The sequence below is a fragment of the Euwallacea fornicatus genome, chromosome 24 (genome assembly GCF_040115645.1).
Source record: "Euwallacea fornicatus isolate EFF26 chromosome 24, ASM4011564v1, whole genome shotgun sequence".
NCBI lineage: Eukaryota > Metazoa > Arthropoda > Insecta > Coleoptera > Curculionidae > Euwallacea > Euwallacea fornicatus.
The window spans coordinates 2,169,764-2,180,604 of record NC_089564.1 but is presented as its reverse complement, the minus strand read 5'-3'; the positions used below and the strand labels follow the sequence as shown (position 1 = coordinate 2,180,604).

The following is a 10,841-nucleotide window of genomic DNA, read 5'->3' as shown; positions in this document are numbered from 1 at the left end:
TGATAAGTAAAATTTATTTCATTTAATGAGTTGAACACTTTGGTAAGTTCCAAGCATGCACGTTTCTTCCTATCGAGTGAATTTGAACGCTACACGCCACATGCAGGGTGTCCAGAAATAACGTTGAAATATTTTAGAATGTGATTCTAAATATTAAAATAATTCAATATTTTTTTATGTACATACCCCAAAAATTACTTCTTATAGAGGCTAGAACCCCTTAAAGAGGGAACTACGAAGATAATTTTTTTTGCAATATTTTCTAATTTGCGCTAAAATGATGAAATCAGGGATACTGTAATAAGTTGGAATGGGAAAACTTTTTTTTATAATTATAGATTTTAGTCGGGGGTGTCGCATACAAGAGATTTACCTACGTAAACATTGACGTAACTTTTTTACCTTTGATATTTCTTAATTTTTGAAATCAAATTAATGAATCGCAAATATTTTTAAATAAAAAAGTCCTCTTACGACATTTCGTTAGGATAGACCGTTTTCCAGAAAAATGAATTTATGAATTGATGCACGATTACATGGAATTCGAAATACATCTTGATAAACATAGTAGACATCCTTGCAATGGAAATATTTTTTTATTAGCCAGCAATAACAAAACTAATATTATTAAAGATTTAGCACTTATTCACAAGAAATGTTGCAAATGGCCTCTATTGATTTCAGTGGATACTCCAATTCTTTTCTTCATACATTTCGATGTCCGTGCAGTCGTGTATCAATGAGATCAAACAAGAGAACATATTTTACTTAAAAATATTTACGATTTAGTAATTTGATTTCAAAAATTAATAAGTGTTACAAGCAAAAAAGTTAGGAAAACCCTTACGTAGAAGACTTGCTATATATAATGCCCTTGCTTGAAATCTGTAATTATTAATACAAAAGAATTTTCCCAATTCAACTTGTTAAAACACCTCCAATTTTATAATTTTAGCGTAAACTGTTTCGATAGTATTGCAAAAAAATCAACTTTATGGTTCCTCTTTAAGGGGTTCTAGCTCCTTCAAAAAGCAATTTTTGAGGGATGTTTATAAGAAGTATTTTTTATTATTTTAATCTTTAGAATTACCCTTCAAAATATTTCAAGGTTTTCTCCGGACACACTGTATAAAGATTGTCTTCCATTAGCTATTCACTTTTTTTTAGTGAGCCTATGCAGGGTGTCCCAAAAACAAAGGTACGAATTGTCTTATACACAAGTAGTTTATTCTTATTTAACAGGGTGTAAAGTAATTTTTTTAATTTAGTAAATTGGGAATAAATCTAATAGTTTTTGATTTACAAATGTGAAATGACTCCTAGGATGATTTTTGGGTACTTCTAATTTTTTTTTATAGTCTCACAACTTCAAAGTTTTTACGAATGCTGATGCTGTGAACTCGTCTCTACAAAAGAAGTTACAGTATCAGTCGAAAATAAATCAATAAATAAAAATGGTAGATTCCTAGGTAATCGGCAGTCTTGAGAATGATAAAGATATATTTCGATTTTACAGTTATAAACTAAATATTGTATAAAAAACCACTTCATTTTGCTTATCTGCCCGACAATTTTTTACGTTCCTTTTAAAACAGTCCAAAAGTAAAGCAACTAAATCGTATTTTTACTCCCTATTTGTGGCAAGTGAATTTCTTAATCTGCACTCCGATTATTTTTGTATAGTTTAGTGGTAAATAATGCCTTCTGGTCGCAGTTTGTTAATAGATATCCGAAATTTGACTATTTTTGAGTGGTGATCCGGTATGAAACAAATAACTATTGCAAACTAGTTGCAACTGAATTGAAGTGTTGCCTCTTGTATAATCAAACATTTTTTAATTTGAGGAATTCTTTTGAATAGAGCAAAATCTGGATGACCAAAAAAAACCAACCAAAAAATGGGCCAAATTATCGAAAATTTTTCACGGAAAGATCTGTTTCGCACTGCAGAGAAATAAAAGAAACTTAGATCTTGCTGACGTTTCTGTTAGTATTATTCGAAGACGTCCGATAGAACGTAAACTATTTGGAAGAAAACCGACCAAAAAACCATTTATTTCTGCGAAAAATAGACGACTTCGACTGAAATTCGCTGAAGAGCACATTAATTGGACAGCGGAAAAATGGAAAACAGTGCTTTTTTCGGACGAAAGCAAATTCAACTTGCATTTAGGTGATGGTATTTGCTGGATACGTAGTCCTGTTAACAAGAGGTTTGATCCAGAATACACTCCGTAAAATATGGAAGACGAAACGTGATGGTCTGGGGATATTTTTCGGGAACTGGGGTGGGTCCACTGATTAAAATTGACGGGATACTGGACCGATTTCAATATTTACGAATTATAAGAGACACAATGGTGTCATTCGCTGAAGAAAATTTGCCATTAGCGAGGGAATTTCAACGCGACAATGGCCCTAAGCATACTGCTTAGATAGTAAACCAATTTTTTGTGGACCGTCGCACTCGTTTAGGCCTGTCCAGAGCCCAGACCTAAACTCCACAGAGAACCTCTGGGAAGTCATCGATCGTAAAGTGAGAGAGAAAGACTCGAAAAAAATTTTTAATTCTGACAAGATCTTCGGTGTCATTGTTCGAGTTTGGAATTCCATTCCTGAATCAACCCTTCTAAGTTTATTGGAATCTATGAGCCGTGGATGTGCTGAAGTGATAAAAAATTAGGGTTATGCTACAAAATATTAGATATAATCTAAATTTAAATTCATTAAGTTGTATGTTGCTTTGCTTTTGATACTTTTGTCAGAAATATTTTTTGATTTAAACTAGAGCTGTTTCTTTTCTTTCAAACTTTGTTGACTACTACTATTTGTTAATAAATTCATTCAACCTGGCAATCAAATTTTGAGAGACGTTTAAAATCTCTAAAGATATTACATATAATTTTATGTGTTGCTTTACTTTTGACTGATACTGCATATGCAGAAAAACTCGTATCTCTAACCGTTTTCGGGACATTTTCAATGAAGTTTTGCCAAGGATTCATGAATATCGTCACTTCATTAACAGCTTGGATTACGAAGTAGGCCGTGAAAACAATAAAATGTCGCCCGGACGCCATTTTTGACACGTTCACTGACGTTTGCATTATCGATAATTAGTCATAATTACACTAACTAATCGTTCGTTCCATTAGTGTGGTGAGTAAATTCTGGTATACTTTCACGAATGCCTCGACACGGTGAATTCCTCAATATCGAGAAGAGAAATATTGTTTATGTTTATGCACAAGAACATTTTGGGTAGAATTATATTAACACGTCCATAGGTAATAACACATGCCATGCGTGGAATCCATAACACGTTCCAGAATCAGCAATTTTAGCATCTTTTACTTAGGTAAGTGCATTCCATTTTAGACAAGACACATTATACTCAAGAAGCTCATCCGTGTTGCTAGTTTAGAATCTTTGTATTTTAAAATAAATAAACGTTTTCTTTTTTAAGTCACTAGTGAGTTAACATCATTGTAGCATTTTTATTCTCACCAGTAGTTATCGAAATTGCATGAAGTCCGATCAATATTGAACTGACAAGGGTGACCACACTTAATCTCGGATTCTTTGGGTATAACAATCCAGGGCGTTGTGTGATCCTGTTATTTTTCAAAGAATATTGTGATACGGTTTTCAAATATTTGCTCGGTGCTAATTTAGAATTTGCCAATTTTGCAATTGAACATATTAATTGTTGCGGATTTCTCATGAAAATTCTCAATTGAGAACGATCAAACTACCGATGGAAACTATTGAAAACGTTTCAAGACTCATTAATTATTTTTGTCGAAACTATTTTCCCCACCTATGTAACACTTGCAGTGCAAATGAGGTAACGGTGTATAAATAAAACTAGAAAACTCATTTGCATCATTTGTATCTGAGAGGCGTCATTTGGCTGAAACTGTCTCGATTTCAGCTGCAGATTGCACCCTTGTTCTGGAAAAATGGAAATTGCTTTCCCTGTTGGTGGAATTAAATTTTCTTTTAGTGACATTTAGTAAACCAGTTATCGACTGTTAAGGTTATTGTGTCGTTCGGTGGTGTCAAGGGTTACATGCCGGGATTACTAAGCAAATTTTTATCAAATCAGTACTGATGTATATATAGTGTGAATGTATCTACAGGGGGATATGATAAATGGTAAATAAAAGAGCGATTCTGCTAAACTTGCCTTAGGCATACATAAGTAGGTTCTTACCATTCCGCAAGGTGTGAAAATAATTTTTACTTCGGGAAATGGGAAGTAAAAGTTTTAGTTTTCGATTTGCAAACTTGTAATTATTTTAAAGAGATTTTTTCATATTAAGAATTTAGAAACGAAGAGAAAGTTAGAAAGTATTTCGTACTTTTTTCCACCACTCGTACGTGCGGTAACGGGTCATGCTTGTCCGCTCGAAAACAATTAAATGTCACAGTGGTGCCATTCTTTGATATTTTTACTGAGGTTGCATTATGGATAATTAATCATACTTATACCAACGAACGGTTTGTTTCATTAGTGTGATAAGTAAATTGTGTTATACAGACTGAAAATTCCCACTGGAGGTCAAGAACAAGAAATACTTGACCGAATGGACTGGAGGATCCAGAGACTAATTCCCGACGTATGTGTAAAGCGATGGGGCTCAACAAATTAACAATTCACGTACTTCAACAAAAAAATAGAAGCTGTTTCCATACCATTTTTCACCTGTTCAAAATTTATTTCCCAAGAGATTTGCCACCCAGAATTAATTTCTGCAACTCGTTCGTCCAAAAACCATAATCTATTTTTCGATATTAAAATATTGTTCACCGACAAGGTCACATTTAGGTATAGCTTCCTTTCTTACTTTACCACTTATCTCTAGTTTTAGAGGGATATATCTTTAGTTTGAAAATAACACATGTTTTTGGTTGATTCAATTTGCATTCCTGCTTTTTACCATACACATGTGAGGGAGTTCTTAAATTATGAGTTTTTCACATCGATGAATTGGTTGGAATAGTGAACATCTGTGGCCACTACCACGTCCAAACTTAAAGTCATTAGATTTTTTTTAAGTTATTGGTACAGAAATTCGTACCCAATAGCAAAGAGGATATTCGGAAGACTGTCTAAAATGGGATAAATTCCATTAGAAACAATAACCTTGTTCACGAATAGAACTTTGCTGTAAGACTTGAACACTTGGTGTAGACGATCGACATTTCGATAAGTTTCTTTAGGCGATTATTTGTTTCCCAGATGTAGGTAAAACTAAGGGAATTATGCATTTTGCTAATTAAAGTACACGTGAATTATACATGTCTGCATTGTTGTCTAATGTGTTATGGACTTAATTGCTTCAAGTAATAATATAATTTCTTAATGAACTAAACAAAATTTTAATTATTTCCATATTTTACTTGGGGAACGAAGTGCATCAAGAATGCATTAATAAAAAACATTGAAAATGCATGGAATCATTCAATTGAAAATATCTCGAAATCCTGAAGGAAAACGAGTTTTTGTTTGTAAAACACCTTTTTAATGTAAAAGAGTTCTGAGTAATAGAACTTTAAAAAATACTGAAGTTATCAGTATTGATAAAAAAGTTAAGTCGAGTTTTTCTATTTCAGGGATAAACGTCACCGACGAATATCAACAGATATTTGAAATGAGCTTATTGTGCCTAGAACCAGTCTTGTAGAATGAAAACAAGGAATATTTGCGTAAGGTAAGTTCAGCCGAATGGCCTTTTTTAATCTCTAATGTTTGGACCTTTGCTTCTGGGACATCTGGTACATGTGTGTGTAAGTACATATGTTCTAGTTAATAATGGACCCGTGTTTACTAAATGATTTTTTCTTTATCTAAGGTACTAGGCATTCTCATTAAAAGTATTGAATAAAAATAACGTAAGAAATTGCACGAAATTTTCCCTTGGCATTAATGATTTTTTTATCTAAGAATATTGTTCTTCTAAACGTTCATTAAGAGGTAAAGCTTGATTACTTCTTCACATCTATTTCTGGTCTCTCATTATAAATAATTTCAAGACCAATGAAACTTGCCTATCTTATGTTCATAGCTGTAAATTGGATTTTAGCCATCACAATTTCCTTGGAGGGAAGTCCCAGGACAGGTATTAAAGTTTGAAACTTGTACGAGGAAAAGTTAAGAATAATAAACTGTATGATATCTGACAGTGATTAGGGATTTTTATTAAACTGATAGTTCCGAAGTAACTTTTGTATCTTCAGCGATTCATTTAAAGAGATAACTTTAGCTACATTTTCTCCGTTGACTTAAAATCCATTAGATTAATTTCTCATCTAACAAAGACCAAAGCTTGTACCACTCGAAACGATCTTTTACTTTGGAAAAATCGTAACCGTATCTTACTGTCGTTTTCCTAGCTGAATTAATTATGTGCTCGAAAAGTAATAAGCTCAAAGAAAGTTGAGTTTCAAACTTTTCAAAAAGTAGAATTAGTTAAATTTCTTCAGAATTAAAGACAAAAAGCCATTTCCATTACTCCTGCTTTCAATTGTCTCGACGGGAGAAAAGAGGATTTTTGCGATGGTCCTCTTGTCCAGATTGCTATCTTTATATTACCTGTTCGCGAAATTAGATTCTGAATTCCAATTTCTAGACAATTTGATTCCTTGATCGGACAATTTTCCTGTTTCAGGTTTTTAAAATGGGTTTTTATCACTCTCTCTTTATAACAGTTTTTCATTTCATCTATAATTTAAGCATCTCGCAGCTTTTTTCACGAGTTTATCGAAGAAATCTAAACTAAAATAGTCCTGTATATGCCGCTTGAAATAAGATACAACTGTTCTGAATTTTCGACCCATAACAGTAGCATTGCCGTATAACAATATTTATCGTCGATAAGAACGAACAACATATTGAAGGCGGTTTAGAAAGCCAGAACAACGTAGTAGTGAACTTACCCAGCTCACGTTCTAAACGGGTTTTCCTTTTTCTTCCACCATTGAACAATGGATAGTAGCAGTAAAGATTTACTGCAGACATTCGGTTCTTATTTTTCAACTGAAATGATTTAGCATCTCTTATTCGGTTAACTGTGAAAATTGTTGTTTTCATTATCTGTCTTCATCAGTTTTTTGCGATTCGACGAGGGTGAATTACTTTTAATTCGTGGAGGGACCTTAACAATAAGAGGAACAAAACTTGTATTTGGCCTTATTGAAATTGTTTTAGAGTTCGCTTCAATTTCATAAATCGATTACAAATTACTCGAAAACGAAGCTCTTTGGGCACGATGGCGCTTCTATTTTTCAGTAGCACATAACTTAGTATTAAACTTTTAGAACACAACTATTGCGTTAATTTATAGAATTATTTCGGAGATACAGTTTGGAACAACAGATATTCCTGAACTTTACGATGTTTTTGCTGCGACTCGGCAAAAACTTTGCAAAGCAGTTTTCCACTTTCGTAATTATGAAGGTAAAACTGTTGAAAGGGATTCTCACCTCTAAAAAGTTTCGTGGCTGCTTGTCGTGTAATTAATTGTAATATAGAAAATTTTTTTCGTTAATTGACGTGATTACCATGACCAACACAGAGTAAATAGACTGGTGTATTTGTTGTTGGGCCTCTGTTCCCCCAATTTGACGGAACCCTTATTAATCTGGTTAACTATATGTAGGTCGGATTTTGGTTTGTTCATACACTGCAGGTAAATTCGTTTATATTCAGTAGTATTGTTGAATGTATCGCTTCGTTTTGTGTCGCCTGCTGATCTGGAAATTGAAATAAAAATCAAATAGACTCCATGGAGAGTTTTAGTACACTCGTACGTTAAATTTTACATAACGATTCTGTGCGAAAACTGTTGTGTGGTCACAAGTTTGACATGTAGTAGCGCAAAATGTGATAATGATAATAACCATTTATTTAAAAAAATTAAAATGTTTCCCTTTTTCTATGTCGGAACAGAAGGGTAAAACTGTACAAAACATATTACCTTCTATAGGGTGTCCAAAAAACTATAGTGCACATAAATATTGTATGCTAGGGGACACAAAATAGAGCGATTCAGCTAAGCTCGCCGTATGCAATGTTTTTACCCTATGGGGTGCCAAAGAACATTTTTTAATTTTGTAAATTTACATTTACACACGTTTTAATTTACTAATTCTTTATTATATCGTCATCTATACGCAGAGGCCAGGTAATTTGAGTAATATGTTTTGAGGTATGAAGTCAAATAATCATCGAACTTAAAATCGCTGTATTTTATTTCTGTTTATTATATTTTGTTTTATGTTTCATAAACTTATCGACTTCTTATCTCTTCTTATATCTTATATCGATCTCTTATCTCATAGGTATGAGAAACAAGTAAATAACCAGATAAGTAAGGAAAATTCAAAATTCGAGTTACCAATTTCTGACATTCGAGATACGATATAATATAATTTGCATTTTTTATTTATAGACTTGAAGGTGCCTTTAGAAATGTGATCACCTGTCTTTAAAGGAAGTATAGAAAATTGACTCAATTTTTTTTTATCAGTATCGATAACTTCAATACTTCCGTAGTAAAATCAATTCTCATACTCTGAACTCTTCCACATCAAAAAACCTTGTATGTCTTACGGTTTTCTAGATATTTTTAATTAAATGATTCAGCCATTTTAAATCTTTTGTTAACGTTATTTCCTTGATTCACTCTACTTGCCAGGTAAAATGTGAAAGTAATACAATTTTTGTTTAATTGATGATGATGCCGAGACATTGGTAACGTGTACTTCCCATAACGAAATTCATAACACTCTTAGTTGAATTAAAAGTGTTACATATAATTTGAAAATTAGACAGAAAAATCGAAAAAAGCAAATTTTCTAAACGTCGACCATCTACACCATTACATTTTGCAAGCCTTTTGGACAAACTAAGATTTTATCGCACCTTGAACAAGGTTTGGTTATTTTTCCCGATTATATATTTTCCACCTTTTGAGTATTATCCTATAACTTCTTTCTTTTGCGGGAAATTGCAAAAAAAACTTAAAAAAATAATCTATTGGGTCAAAGTCAGGACTTCGTGGTGGCCACAGATGTTCACTGCCCTGGCCAATCTATCGATGTGGAAATCCTATATTAAAAACTTCCTTCGGTGAAATGGGCATAATCGAATGGGTTTAGCTTTTCATTTTTGACGAACATTTTCTTTGGAAATATGCACTCTTTTTTATTGAACATTCTAGATTTTACAATTGATCAATTCCAATAATTCGTGAATTGATTCAGTATGCATTTACAGGGTGTTCCTTAATAATGTGCGGATATTTTAAGGCAGGATTCTGTATGAAAAAATAATGATAGTTTCCCATATAAACTATGTTCCTAAAATGCTTCATTATGAAAATACAGGGCTGCAAAATTTAGGAAAAAAAATGGAAATTAATGAATATTTCCGAAACTGTTTGAGATATTTCAATGAAATTTGATATGTAAAAACGGTTCATAAAGGGACATTAATTGCAATAAAAATATGCGGTTCAGTGTAAAAAAGGGGATAGTTGTAACATGCGAATGGCAGAATACAAAATACTCTGGAAATATCGGAAAGAGTGTACGATTCAATGGGAAGAAGGGCAGAAGCATGCTTATTAAGTGAAGGGGGTCATTTTTAACACTTATAAAAATCGTTTTTTTTTAAATTTTTTATTACTTTTAATTAATATTTCATTATGACGTTAATTCATAATGTATTAAATTTGTATTGTTTTATTTAATGTGTTAAAATAGTTTAAAATAAATTTGCATTGAAACTCATATTTTTATTGCAATTAATGTCCCCTTTATAAACTGTCTTTACATACCAAATTTCATTGAATATCTCAAGAACTTTTCGCAAACATTCGTTAAGTTTCATTTTTTTTGTAAAATTTTGCAACCCTGTATTTTCGTAACGGAGCGTTTTTGGAAAATGGTTTATGTAACAAACTATCATTATTTTTTCATGTAGAATATCACTTTAAAATATCCGCACATCATTAAGGAACAGCCTGTATATATAGACTGTGCAAGAGAAGGGGGTGTAGACGAGATATTAGAATTAGCATCCTTTGTTCTAGATTAAAGTTAATACAAAACAAATGATCCGCAAAAAAACAATAATTGTTCACCGGCAATAGTTTACCTGCATCAGACTTATACGGTTTTAGGTAAGGACCAGCAGAACAAAGTTTTGTCAATTTTACTCAAAAGGTACCTTCCATGGAAACAACTCCTGGTAAAGTTATAATATGACGTTATAACTTACCATGAAGAAGATTTCTGGGAAAATAAGGAATTAACCAATTTCATGCTCTGATTTTATTATTTCTATAGAAAATGTCGAGTTCGGAAAGTTTCTAAGGGAGCTTAAGTTACTTACATCAATATATTTTAACAGTATCTACTTCCTTGCTTTCTGACAATATTATAAATTCAGCAAAATCATGTTTGCAAGAAATTAGGATACTGCGAAACTGTGCAAACCATGTGAATTGTTGTCGTTGCCTTCTTGGAATTCCTTGATCCTTTATATATTAATACCTGCTATGTAAACTAGGGTAACAAGTATTTATTTAATAAAGCTACTAAGGAAAGTACATACGCAGCTAGTTTTTCCTTTCCAGAGGGTGTTACAAATTCTCATCCAAGTATCTTGAGAAATGTACGAAGCACGAGTGTAGTCACATTAGAAAGTCGCAAAATCGATTTCATCTCAAAACTTTTTATTTCTCGTAATTATTGAGAAAATTGGGCATTGGAGGATGATGAAAGGAGGACAATAGTTAGAAGTTCTGAGGTTTAATAGATTCGAAGTAAGC

General features: G+C 32.5%; 1 long non-coding RNA gene across 2 annotated transcripts; it reads left to right on the top strand.

The window, feature by feature from the left end:
* The first annotated feature begins 3,116 nt into the window (after positions 1–3,116).
* LOC136346794 (uncharacterized) lies at positions 3,117–10,496 on the top strand. 2 transcript variants are annotated; one of them, XR_010733362.1, is made up of 3 exons: positions 3,117–3,358; positions 5,620–5,717; positions 10,191–10,496. It is a non-coding gene; the product is annotated as an uncharacterized lncRNA (long non-coding RNA). The 2 variants fall into 2 exon arrangements; XR_010733361.1 differs by lacking the exon at positions 10,191–10,496 and adding an exon at positions 6,090–6,152.
* The last annotated feature ends 345 nt before the right edge of the window (positions 10,497–10,841 follow it).